The sequence below is a fragment of the Cricetulus griseus genome (assembly GCF_003668045.3).
Source record: "Cricetulus griseus strain 17A/GY chromosome 1 unlocalized genomic scaffold, alternate assembly CriGri-PICRH-1.0 chr1_0, whole genome shotgun sequence".
In the NCBI taxonomy this organism is placed as follows: domain Eukaryota; kingdom Metazoa; phylum Chordata; class Mammalia; order Rodentia; family Cricetidae; genus Cricetulus; species Cricetulus griseus.
This window is the reverse complement of record NW_023276806.1, coordinates 23,708,578-23,722,014: the sequence shown is the minus strand read 5'-3', so window position 1 is coordinate 23,722,014 and position 13,437 is coordinate 23,708,578. Positions and strand designations below refer to the sequence as shown.

Below are 13,437 nucleotides of genomic sequence, written 5' to 3'. Positions count from 1 at the left end.
CTGGGCTGGGCAGAGTGTTCCCTGTGGTCCTAAGTATGCTCTCCTGATGCCACTCCCTGTGTAGGAAATTGCTTCATAGTCACTCTTGCTGGAATCATCTATGTCCAAATGCACGATTCTGTGGATTGTCCTCTTGTCAATCTCAGAGCAGACGAGTCTGCAGGTGGATAAGGATTTGAGTGGTGGGAAATCTTAGGTAAGAGAAAAGACAAAAGTCCTGGTTAAGTCTTTGCTCTCAGTATGAATGTCATTGGCTCTGGTTAAATGAGGTACGGCTTCTGGTTGTCAATACTGCTTTGATTTCTGTCTGAGCTCATTTCTCCCTTCTGTTTTGTTAAGGAAAGGAAAAGGAAATGCGGGGGCTTTTGCTTCTGATGGAGCCAACATACAATTGTCTACGACAAATGAGGTTTATTAGGAGAAAGGGCCTTGAGGTGAAAGAGCATGAGAGAGGGACAGGGACAATATAATAGACACAGGATAGCTGGGGCCCTAAATGGAGGAGAGGTGTTCCTTTGAAAACCGGAGAGGTGCTTTGTTAAAAGGTAAAGCTTAAAGGAAGAGAGAGTCCTCCTGGTGGGGAAGATGGAGGGAGGGGCTGGTACATGAGCACACATCTTTGTGTTTAAATTGTGGTTCAAGAGGGATTTGTGAATCAGCATCTTGATTTTAAAAATTGTTCTAAGAGCAGAGAAGTACCCTATAGTATTAAATTATTCAGTTTAGCATTATTGGCTTATGAGAAAACACTCAGAGGTGTGCAAATGATACTGGTCTCTGATACTTTGATAACATTTAGTCAGATGTATCTGAATGTATCTTTTACATTACGTAAGTTGTTAAATTTTATAATTAAGAGGATATTTTTTGTTAAACAACAGGATTATATACTGTATATAGCCTAGGAGAATTTTTAAATTCATAGACACACATGGACCTCCATTTATATACTTGTCCTAGGCTTTGCATATGTTATGTATGAGCTTTACCCACTTATTCTTGCTATAAATTTAATTACAGAAATGCTATTGTCCCATAGAATTTAATCCCATTTTTTCTTTTAAAGACTTTTTTTTCCCCAGGTTGTTTTCACACTTTTTATTCTCCTTCCTCTGCCTCCTAGTTCTGGAATTGCATACAGGAGGGTGTTTACTACTACCCTCAGCTTAAAACAGTAAACAAACAAACAAAACCCAACCATCTCTAAGATCTGCGGCTTGACATAAGCACTGGCCTTGTGACCTTGTCACCACGAGTACACCTGGGTCTTTCTATTTATGCTGTAGTAGGCCTTGCTGGGCATCTGTGATATTATACTTCTCTGTTCTCCAGGTAGGACATAGTGACATTGTCCTACTTTAAATTCTTCCCCTAGTATATAATCTTCAGTTCTATTTCATTCTTTTATGCTGATTATATTCTTTAGGCAACATAGTCATGTAGGCAGCTATTTAAATTGGAGATATCAGCTATCCCCCTGCTTTTTAATGACACAGTCTCCTGTAGCCCAGACTGGTTATGTCAAATATACTATGTCACTGAGAATAACATTAAAACCTGTGCTTCCTAAGGGTTATGTTTTCTGGTGTGTGCCATCATGACTTCTTGTCTGTGTTTTGTTATGTAGCCCAGCCTGGCCTTGAACTCAGGCTTGCCTCAAACTCCAAATACCATGATCCTCCTGCTCAGATAATATATATGTATCCATCAAGCACCTTTCCAAAAGGAAAATACTGGGAAGGACCATAGAGCTTCTGAAGTTCACACAGAAAGTAATCTCAATGTAGATCAGCTGTGTGCAAGCAAGTCAGCAAGAATACAGGCGACTGGGCACAGCCATATTTATTAATGGATATGTCACTGCCTGTCTGAGTGAATACAATGACCAAAGAAGTAAGAAAGACGAAAACTAAGAAGAGCTAGGAGTATTCCAGAGAGAAGCAATGCCTATGCAGAGCTCTGATGACAAACTGGCTTGGTCGTACTTGGAGAACAGACAGAAGACTGAGACTCCAGGAACACATTTGGGATTATAACAGAGACCAAGAGGGCCTGGGAGGCCTGTGCACCAGGAATTTGTGCTTTATTCCCAGTTGAATTCCACAGATTTCTAAATAATGAATGGTATGATTTCATACCTTTACTCATGTGTTTTATTATGGTAATTTTATTTTTATTGTTTATTTCATATATATTTGTGTGTGTGTGTGTGTGTGTGTGTGTTTGTGCACATGTGTGTGTGTACACACTTGTGGTGGTTTGGATCTGGAGGTCAGAGGGTAATGTTTTCGAGTCAATTGGTTCTTTCTACCTTGTGGATTCTAGAGATCTCACCCAGGCCATCCTGCTTGTCAGCAAGAACAATCTTCCCAGCCCATAATCATTTTAAACATATAATCAAGTTGAAAGTTCCCAGTTAGTCTGTGTGCTGTCCATCTGAGTGTTTACATTTCACCCAATTTGTCTGTTTCACCTCTCTATTGATTGGTCTGTTAGTCTTTTAGATTTTCAGATATTGTTTCATAACAATCCATAGATCCCTTAAAATTTACTCATAAGCAATTTAATATGTATGCCACTATCTAGAGTTTGTGGACTCCTTTCATTCTGATGACAATTTTATTAAAATGCAATGCACTAATTGTACATTTTGACACACACTGGTACTTGTGCAATTAAGGCTTCTTTCAAAATACAGCCCTTTTGCCTGCAAGGTGGTAGGGGTGAGGGTAGGAATGGCGAAATGATCCCCGGTAAAGCTGGTGCCTGGTGTGTGCAAATCTTCAGAGAAACACAAGCAGATAAGTATCAACCTCACCCATCGAATCTCACTTGGCCACATCCCACCTGCACACAGTACACGTAGTACTTGCTCCTGTGAGTCTCTTTACCACTGCCCAAAAGGCAACACCTGTGTTCATTTCTCCACTTTCAGTTATTGTATTTTGTTGTAAGCGTCTCACAAGTATGTTCATAGGATACATGTTCTTTGTTGAGTACAGTGCTTTTCAGTTAGCATAATCTGATTGAAATTCTTTCATGTTGTTCCATGTTTTAGTTATCCGTCCCCTTTTTAAAAAGATTGTGGGTCAGCATTCAATTACATAAACATATTACATAGTCTCTTCTCTACTGATGGAAATTTGGACTGTCTCTAGTTTTGGGCTACTTGAATAAAGTTGCAAAGAACATTCTTGTATTTTTTTTTTTTTTTGCAAGCATATACTTTCTTTTCTCTTGGTAAATATATGGGAATAGAATTGGGTCACAGAGTAGACATCTACTTCAGAAGGTGTAGATCTTTCCAAAGTGCACACACCTTTCTCATTTGTTAAAAAAAAAGTGAGGGTTTTGATGGAAATTGGAGAGGATAGTAGGGTAACAAGAATAAAGGCTGAGAAACCAGGATATTATCAGCATGTAGATTTGTATGTAGGCTGTAGCCGGAACTCCCGTAAAATATTTGGATAATTTTAATTGCATGGAAAGCTGACATCTGACTCAGAACAAGATAAGCAACAGTGGTGCACTTGAGAGGTATGAGAAGCATTTAACCAGTTTTACTTTCAGGAAGGACCCTTCAGCTTAGAGGAAGGTATTTACAGTAACACTCAAAGGAGAAACACCATAGACCTCAGTCCTGTTTCCCACATGGGTGATGAGCAGGTCAGGTAACAGCTGTATAGTTTTTATTATAAGGTCAATATGGATCTAGAAAAATTTCATAGAACAAATGGTATAGCATGGAACTACTATATGTCAAACCCTTTCTACATCCTCAGGCCAACATGTAAAGATTCATCCTCTTTCCAGAAGCCCCTTCTGTTGATCTGTCCTTTTTTTTTTTTTTTTTTTTTTGGTTTTTTTGAGACAGGGTTTCTCTGTGTAGCTTTGGAGCCTATCCTGGCACTCGCTCTGGAGACCAGGCTGGCCTCGAACTCACAGAGATCTGCCTGCCTCTGCCTCCCGAGTGCTGGGATTAAAGGTGTTCGCCACCAACGTCCGGCTGATCTGTCCAACTTTTATCTGCCCTGTTCTGGAGAGAAAGATGGTTCATGTGTGTAATCTCAGTACCAAGGAGGCTTGAGTGTGGTACTGCTGAGAGCTGAAGGGCAACCTGGGATATTTATGATTTCCAGGTTATCTTAAGATATAGAGTGAGATCTTGTCTCAAAAGAACTAAAAAGCTTTCTCCCTCTCTCTCTCTCTCTCTCTCTTACTCTTTTTTTGAGCAGTATGTGTTTTATGTCTTAGCATATGGCTTTATCCTCCATTTCATTCTTTACCTTACAGTCTATCTGTTGACAAATCTTACACATTTAACATAAGGCGTACCACAGGCTTGGGCATTTTGAGGGTCTTATGATAGAGTTCACCAACAGACTCTTTTGTTCTCTGGGTTTCCTGAAAACAGGGGCTTGGCTGGCTTCTATTCTTCCCTAAGGCCCGGCTATTTGTCTCTTTATGATGGGGGGAGATGCTGCTGTTCATTGTCTCAGTTCATTTATTCACTCAGACATTCAAAATGGTGATTTTATGATGTAATCATTTGATTTTCCATTATTAATTGAAATAGTGTTTAAAAGAAAATTCTTCAGGAGAGGGATAAAGTTCAGAGTTACAGCATTTACCTGAAATCCCCATGTTTATCTGTAGTGTCACAAAAGGGGGGCTGAGGACTGAGTGAATAGATATTTATTTTAGCAATTAGTTACCCGGTAGTGCAGCCTATATAGAAAAAGCAAGATGGATATTTGACTATAGTCCTTTATTTGTTTTTTAAGTAATCAATTAGTTACAAGGTGAAGCAATATGGGTAGGTGAGAAAAAATATATGCGCACATGTGTTTTTTAAAGAGATCATGAGTTTAAAATATATTCTAATCTGCCTGGAATGCTGGCAAGTGCACTATTGACATCAAAGTTTGGGATGAAAGCCCAGGCTCCAGGGGTCCCTACAGGTTGTATTTAGCCACCAGGTTTTGGAGATCCCAAAAGGCTGGGCTCAACAAATCCCCAAATGCCATTTGTGTTAAAGAGAAGAATAAGAAGATTGCAAAGGGGTTGAGTGGTCCTGCAAGACTGTCTTCAAGGAACTGGCAGGAGATTTGGGTTTAAACAGAGGTAAAACAGGGTCACAGGGCAAGAGGTACATATAACTGAGCAGTGCTGGTTAAATCATGGTTTGATGGTAATCACCTCAACTCTGGTTCAGGTAGGCAATGGGAAGAAGTTCTTACTGCTTCCGAGGAGCAATCTGGTTCCTTAAAACTCCTGTTTCAGTTTCAATCCCGTCATCATAGTAATTGCTCTCACCTTGGCAGATCATCCGTGATCCTGCACACGCTTGTCTTTGTGTGTGTGTGATCCCTCATCATAAAGGTGTGCATTGATCAGTCTTGTTCTCAGAATCCACAATGGCTACAGAGTGAAGACACAGACTGGACACCACACAGTAGCTTTTTCTGGCCTTTAGTCACTTGCTGGGCTCAAGTAAGCAGTCAATGCTTTTAAGCAAAAGCAATTTCTAAGTGATCGTTACACTACCATTCAAAAGAAAGTGGCTTTGTTGTCAAGTTGCACATAGTATATACAACCATGCCAAAGGGGAAACATACTGACACAATAAAAACACTGTCAAATAATTGTTCTTCAGTTAGCATGGGTAGTGCTTTTCATGTTGCATGAAGCAATTTTCCTGTAAATGAGACAAATATTGTGTCATTGTGCTGTCTGTCTGCGCAATGACACAATAGCCTGTATTAGATTATTCCTTGTTATTTGTCTCCATGCTGGAATTCAACACCAGAGCCTTGCATGTGCTAAGCAAGATCTCTACCCTCAAGTCACAGCACTGTGGGTTCATCTCACCTTCACGGGAGTTTCCACCTTTTGTTTATGTAAGAGATGTCAACTAGCTTTTTCCTCATTCCACAATTTCTGCAGCAATAGGATTTCACAGGATAAATCAAGTCTGGGAGTCAGTTGCTTACTCTAGAGTCAGGCTCTGGAGTTGAATATATATTCTCACCTCACTTCTTTCACTCAGGAAGAACAATTGTACTTCCAACAGTGAGAGAAATAGCTGGTTTCCAGGAAGACATTGTTCTTCATTGCCCCTACGCCAAGGCAAGGAATCGAAGCCCTAACCTTTGTGGAGCTACACCCAGGTGAGTTAACAACTCCATTGCTATAGCCAAATACTGCTTTACCTTTCAACACAGCACTCAGATTAAGGTGCTTAGGTTCATTCTCCTCAGTGACACCCTCGGATCTCCAGGGCTCAAGGAAATAAGCCATTCTTTTTCAAGCCTTAAGTAGGTCAGCCAACAAAACAACACAACAGTGCAATTTTGTCACTAGGAACTTTTTAGCTGAACGTCTCCTTAAACTGGCTCATGGGATTTATAGAGATTTAAAATAATTGCTCAACTTGGTTTTATTCCCCAAAACAGTAAAGGAGTAGTCAGGACATCTGTTTTGGTACTCAGTCCCGTGGGCTTTGTCAAATCCTTCTCATGCTCTTGTTCATGAAGGTATCTAGTAGCTACATGCATAATTGCTAGTCTTTTAGATACGGGAGCTTCGGAAAATATTATTTAAGTTCCTTCCGCACTTACCCTGAAAAACAAAACCAAAAGAAACCCCCAAACAGGACTTTGAAGAGCCCTGCTTCACGTCAGCAATATTTTGTAAACATTGTAAACCTACAGGTAGTGCATCAAAGTTCGACACTGAAACTCTTTCTGATTTTTGACTTAAAATTATTCCTGTCCCTACTCTTGGCTTTGTCTTGGTTATGTGTTAGTTACTTCCTAAGTGATATATTCTGTTTAATGGAGTTGAAGAATAAGCACAGTAGCAGCATAATTGATATTTAATGTAGAAGAATACAAAATGACATTTTATGGTCTTGTGGCTGCTGAAAACTACTGTTCAGGGTTAAGCTGATCTAGGCCTGAATTCTCTATTGAGTGATTTAGTGTTGAAGTTGCTATTGGTGAATAGACTGACTGATTTAGCTTAGCCCAAAGTCAATCTGTTGTCTATACCTGCTCTGGGGTGACGAGAAAAAACTGGTGTCCCTATCCTTGAGGGACACAGAGTTGAAAATAGTGTCATCCAAAGTATGGACTATGGATGAGTGTTAATCCAAAAATGGTCTCCTACTCAATAAATAATTATGGCAACTGAAATTAAGCTTTCCCAAAGGATAATAGTGATTGATAAACAATTTATGTGTTTATTCCATCTGATAATAACTTCTTTTTATGGATTTTTTAAAACCCATGGTTGCACAAGATGCCAGGAATAAAGAACTGATGCGTGCTCAGCCCCAGACAAGAGATTTACACCACCCCTTCAAAGCTCAGGGAACTTTGTGGAGGACAGAGAGAGATGCTGCTAAGGCAGGACACTGATGGGAACTTACGGCAACTTTGCATACTGACACCGGGTCCACAGAAGCCAGGCCATCCAAATAGTCAACTATGGTGGGGGAAGGACTCATGGAGCCTTACTGCATACTTTTGATCTGGGAGAAGAAGTGTGGTATCCAGTTGTGTACCCCTGGGTGAAGCCATCAGGCTCTGATGGTTAGTTACAAACTTAAGATTGTACAGACAGACACCCCTGATTAGACTCCTCAGAACACCAAACAAAACTCAAAGTAGCAAAAAGGGGAAAGAGATTTCTAGAGATGATGGTGGTGGCTGGTGGGGATAGGATGGGAATGAGAGAGAGAAGCCAAGATCCATAGTGTACCTGTATGGAATTGTGAAAGAGAACAGCGACTCACTGATAGAAAACGAAGTATGGGTTAGAGGCTGACAAGAAATCAGTGGTTAAAGACAAGAAACAGTCACAAATTTATTAGTAGCTTTAGGTAATTGGAAGGTATAATCATGAACCATAAATGCTTAACTGATCACTTGTCTCTTGTCATCAAAATTAATCTCTGATTTAAATTTTCTTAATAGCCCAAAAGACTTAGTTTTCTATTTATTGTCTTAAAATTGAGATACAATTTAAATGTCAGAAAATTTGTGTTTTTAAGTGAAGTTGGGTGGGTGTTATCTAACTTCTAACATCCTAAAGCGTTGTAAAAAAACTGAATGACAACAACTGACTATTTAAAAATAACGATTCGTAAGGATTGTGAGTGTCCCCCAATTTAAAAAAAATGGCAAATGTTTGAAGTTAAGAATCATAAGCTACTGTGATCACATATTTACTGATCTACTTAAATGTCACAAGGACCCCTGCAAATGCTTAAAAATTAAAAGTATAAAAAATATTGACTAACTTTCATTTTAGATAGTGATACTATAGATGGAAATAAAAAAAATTAATTACATTGTATTGTAATGTGAGGCTTTTTCTGGCCCAGCTGGGTCCCGCTGCCCTTCTCAACCCCAAAGAAAACACAGGGACTCTATATTAATATAAATCTGTTGGCTGGCGACTTGGGCTTCTTATTCTTAACCCATAACTACTAATGTAAGTATTTCCACATGGTCTTGGTTTACCTGCAACTCCTTTGCCTGCTACCTGATGACGGCTGGCTCAGTGTCTCTGCAGAGAAGAAAAGGGAAGAGAGGAATTTTGTGGGGGACCAAATAATTCCGATATGAGATATTTTGAGATCCTGCCTCCAGTTTCACTAAACAGGAGCACCCGGAAGCTCCAGCCCACCATTGTATTGCTAATTTCGAGCAAGTCTACTATTGTTTACCATAGCCTCAGTATGGGATGTCTCCTAGTTTGCATCTATCTGTATGGGCTAAGCATCTGAATAGACCTGCACCTGGGCGGAGGGGCGAGGTATGTGAGTAACAAGTGAGGACAGGAGTGAGGGGCAGAGAGGAGAAGAGGGACAGGAATGATCTCATGGTCAAGGCAGGACGGTTAAGAAACAGCAGAAAAGATGGCAAATAAGGAAAAGATGATGGGGGAAGTACTTCTGTGTATGTTTATCTTATTGATTGTTAAATAAAATACTGTTTGGCCAATGAGACAGCAAGTTAGACGGGACTAGAAGTCAAAGAGGATTCTAGGAAATGTAGTAGAGAAGTGGTGATCCAGGCAGGAAATGACTAACAAGGAGACTCATATTTAAGCGAAGGAGAAACAGGAAGGGTCCCTTTTTCCCGTTCACCTCCTCCAGCGGCAGGATGTGAGCCACTGGCAAGGAGGGATGCCAATAAGGCGTCCGATAAGATAGTCTTATAACATATATAGATTTATGATAATTAAGACTGAGCTAACAGATGAAAAGTCCTAGTCATTGGCCAAGCAGCTTTGAACCCAATACAGGTTTCTGTGTATTCATTTGGGCCTAACTCAGGTGGGCGGCTGGCGTAAAGCTCACATGTGGCAATGGGGCTCAGGCAGCTTTTGGCGGAAAGATTCATCGTAACAAAAAGACTCTAGTTTTACAACATGGAACTGAGAGCTCTCTAAACATGACAAGATGCCTGTGTTTGGTCTTTATCGCCACTGGGTTGCTAGGAGTTTCCAGGTCCACACACACCCACTCAGGCTGAACTTCATGAGTTAAGGCTGAGACATGTCGGGTCACGACAGGATTTCCTGTTTGTCCCTGCTTATATTCTGATTCTGCCCTGAATCTTCCTTGTCTCCTAGTCCCACCTAACTTGCTTCCTCATTGACCAACAGTGCTTTATTCATCAACTGATAAGACAAACGTATACACAGAAGACCATTCCCCATTATTGTATTTTTCTAAAAGAATGGTCAAATGCTAAACTATAAGGTCATGGTAATCTTAGTACAGGAGAAATCCATCATTAAGCTAGTGCATAAAGGTCTTCAACTGTCAGTGCTGTGGGTAGCAAGAGAAACTGAAGCATCTTTCAAAAAGAGCTTATGATCTCCATGAAAAGGTAAGACAAAAAAGGTGGGAAACGAAACGTGAAGGATGAGGGCAGCAGCAATGTGGGTCCATGGGAGGGAAATGGTACTGTACCAAGGTTTCCCAAAAGGAAGAGGGAGGATGGGAGCCAACAAGTTTCCTGGGATGGACAGTGGAAGAAGTATGCGGTACCTAGAAGGGAGTGTGGTTCAGGGGATTGCTAGGATGCCTGGTGGGCAGGCTGAGGGGGTGCTGCCTCAGACTGCAGTTGAAGGAAAGCAAGGCCTGAGCCACACCAGAGGCAGAGTGACAGAAATAAGAGACTGGAGGCAAAAAGCGAGCAACCCCAGGGTGCTGCCATCCTGTCAGATGGTGGAAGGCAGCTTGCTCATAAAAGTTTGGGAGCTAAAGAAGGAGTTTGACCAAGGAAGGATGCTCTCTGGAAACTGTCAGGATCCCCAGTGAGGACATGGGCTGAGGTTATGTTGGCCTTTGATTTTCTGAAAACTGACCTAGGGTGGCAACGGCGAGGGTTGGGCTAGATGTTAATGAACTAACAGAAGAGCCACAGGCTCTGGGCAGCTCAGCCTCTGTGTTGGAGTATTTGAGCCCAGAACTTTGGTATGCTGATAATTAGCAGAAATGTATTTGTAATTTTCATGCAAACACACACACATACACACACACACACACACACACACACACACACACACACACACACACAGAGTCATCCTAGCTTTCCGAAGGCAAAAGATATATGGAAGTCCAGGGCCAAACTGGTCTATAGAGTAAATGCCATGTTAGCTATGTTATATGGCAAGAATCCAACTCAATAAAACAAAAAGCAATCTGCATATATGCATGTATGTGTTGTATATAACAGAAAGCAAATGAAAATTCAAGGAAACATGCTTAATTTTTTTCAATTTTATTTATTAAAAGATAAATTGGTATTTACCCACTAAAATCCATGAATAGACTGCCACCTTAATTTGAACACAGTGTTTAGACCATTTCATATTTAAATTATTATAATTACATAAACTTAGGCAGTGAAGGCATTAGGAAGCTATGCTTCTCCAAGACCCTTTCTTAGTGTTGCCTTCCAGCACTAGGAAATGGAAATTTTGCGGTTCTGCTACGTAAGTGTCTTTGAAAGAGGATAAACTCAGGAACCTTTTTTACCCCCAAAGTGAGTAATTTATTATCTTCTTTTGGAAAGCAAGTCGTGTTAGAGCAGAGGTGATCCAGTAAGTTGCAATGAGTACCTCACAGCCCACAGTCTAAGACAGATGTCAGGAGAAAAATGTCCCCTTCGCCAAGTGGCCTGGGGGTCATTACAGTGAGGACAGGAGAAAACTAACGTTTACTACTGCTAAGGCAAGTGGCTCATTTCCTGAGTGAGGAAGAAAGACCCAGGGAATTCGAAGCCAGGACTAGAGAAAGCTCTGACCAGTGGATCTGAGCAATGTGGACCTAACATGAAAGGCTGAAAGTGCCAGGAACAGCAAAGAAGGGAAGGTGCTGGACTCAGCTCTCTCTCTCTCTCTCTCTCTCTCTCTCTCTCTCTCTCTCTCTCTCTCTCCCTCTCTCTCTCTCTCTCTCTCTCTCTTCAGTCAGACATGTCAGCAGGTCACAGTGGATGTGACTCTGGTCCTCAGGTTTGTTGAGTTGTGTGGTTTAGTCCTCTGTCTTTTGTTAGTGCCACTAAATTCTACTAGAAAAACCTGTTCAAATTGAGCAGTTTGTGGAGAACTAGGGAAAACAGTTCCAGGGGCACCTGTGGTCTTGTTGGGATATGAGGAGAGTATTCTCCCAGCAGACTGTTAGATGTGGAAATATCTAGTGAAAAAGGCCTGAGGGCATAGTATGGTGGTGTCTATGTATGACAGTTTGTACGTATGACATATGAATGGCGGTATATAGTATGGCAGTGTGTATGTACGGTGGTATATATGCATTCTGTATGTATGACTTACGAATGGTGGTTTGTGGAGAAGGATTTTTTTTAGCTTGTTTGGTCAGTTTGGTTTTCTCAACAGTTATGATGTTTCAAGGTACAATGTGGCTTGCTTCTCTTTGATCTCATCTGGGCTGGAGGGGCAGGATTATTTTGTATGCGTTCGTTTTGTTAGTATGTACAACATGGAATTTCATCCTCAGGTCTGAATGTCATTAGAACCCCAGGCAGTCAGAGAGCCAAAGAAATGCAGTACAATAAGCATCTAATCCTCAGCTCTGGTTAGTTTTATTGGTCTCTTTTGTTCTCCAAAGACCTATACGTGTGGAAGAAAGATTAACTTCTCTTATTTAGTAAGTGGGGGCATTGCTCTCAAATATGTGCAATCCAACCCTCAAATCATTCCCTTAAAGCAGTTTGTTGTTATTTCAGGGGCATAGTCAGACAAGCTCACCTAGTTTTTTCTTCCAGAATGTATAGAGGCAGAGAACTGGATGATAGGAGGCACCCGGCCCCTTTCAGCGGCTCCTGTGCTTGAGGCAAAGCCCAAGGCAGTGTTCAAAGTCTGAGTCTTTAATCTCTGGTGGGAACTTGAGAGACCCATGTGAACTTCTCTCACCAGCTTGAAACAAAGAGGAAGGGGTGAGAGAATATGACCCACCTCCTCCTCCTCACTTCTAGCGACTTTGCTCACAGAGCCTATCTTGCCCCAGGAGTTGCCACTCGATGGCCACAGGTAGGAGGAGAATTTGGCAGCATGGAAACCAGGCATCCTCTCCAAATATTGTGTGCAAAGAAAACCGTGTTTCCAGTCTTCAGGTAAAACAATCCACAAATACCAGATGAGTCTGAACCTTGGAGAATCACACAAATTCCCTGCATTTCTACCCCACAGAGATGCAGGTAGATTCTATTTAATCCAAACCTTAGGATGCTGTTGGCCTGGGGGCAGGCATGCGCACCTGCCGAGGAGGCGGTAGACTGCCTGCGGGGCTGGATCTGGAAGTCCTGAGCCTGATCGGTGGAAGAGCACTGAGTACCTATTTGCACTTCTCAGGGCGTTAGGCACCTGTTTTCCTTGGCAGCACTCCACAGTCAAACAGTTTCTCAAGTGCTTTCTTAAGGGCTCACAGACAGTATGGTTCGTGAACACAGGCTCTTAGTTCTGGCTCACAGGGACACAGAGGAGACTTCCAAGGAAATAAATCACATGCCCGCCCCCCCCCCGGAAAACTGATTCATCATCCAAACTCTATGCTAAGTCCATAGAGTCCAAACTCTATGCTTCACACGGCTTTGTAACCACAGCCAACGATGGCAATAGGATCCATGAGTCAAATACTCTAAGTACAGGAAAAGGGGCAGGAGTGAGGAGTCCTTTCCCAGCAAGCCCCCTTCTGTCCCTGGGCTGGAATGGAAAAGCACCAGGCAACCAGTGAGTTTCAGATCCTGGGGTTCAGGTATCAGATTGTATGTTCACGGTGGTGGCATCACAAATACCACAAAACTGAATGAGATCAAGCTCATTAGGTTCAAAGGAATTTTCCCTTTTTAGAGATTACACTTGTGCTTTCTGAGAATAAAGTGCCCTTTTCTTATTTAT

The 13,437-nt window shown here is 41.5% G+C and overlaps 1 pseudogene; it reads left to right on the top strand.

Annotated features, from left to right (window-relative positions):
• The first annotated feature begins 2,743 nt into the window (after nucleotides 1–2,743).
• Nucleotides 2,744–13,437, top strand: part of LOC100765107 — a 30,213-nt pseudogene continuing 19,519 nt past the window's right edge.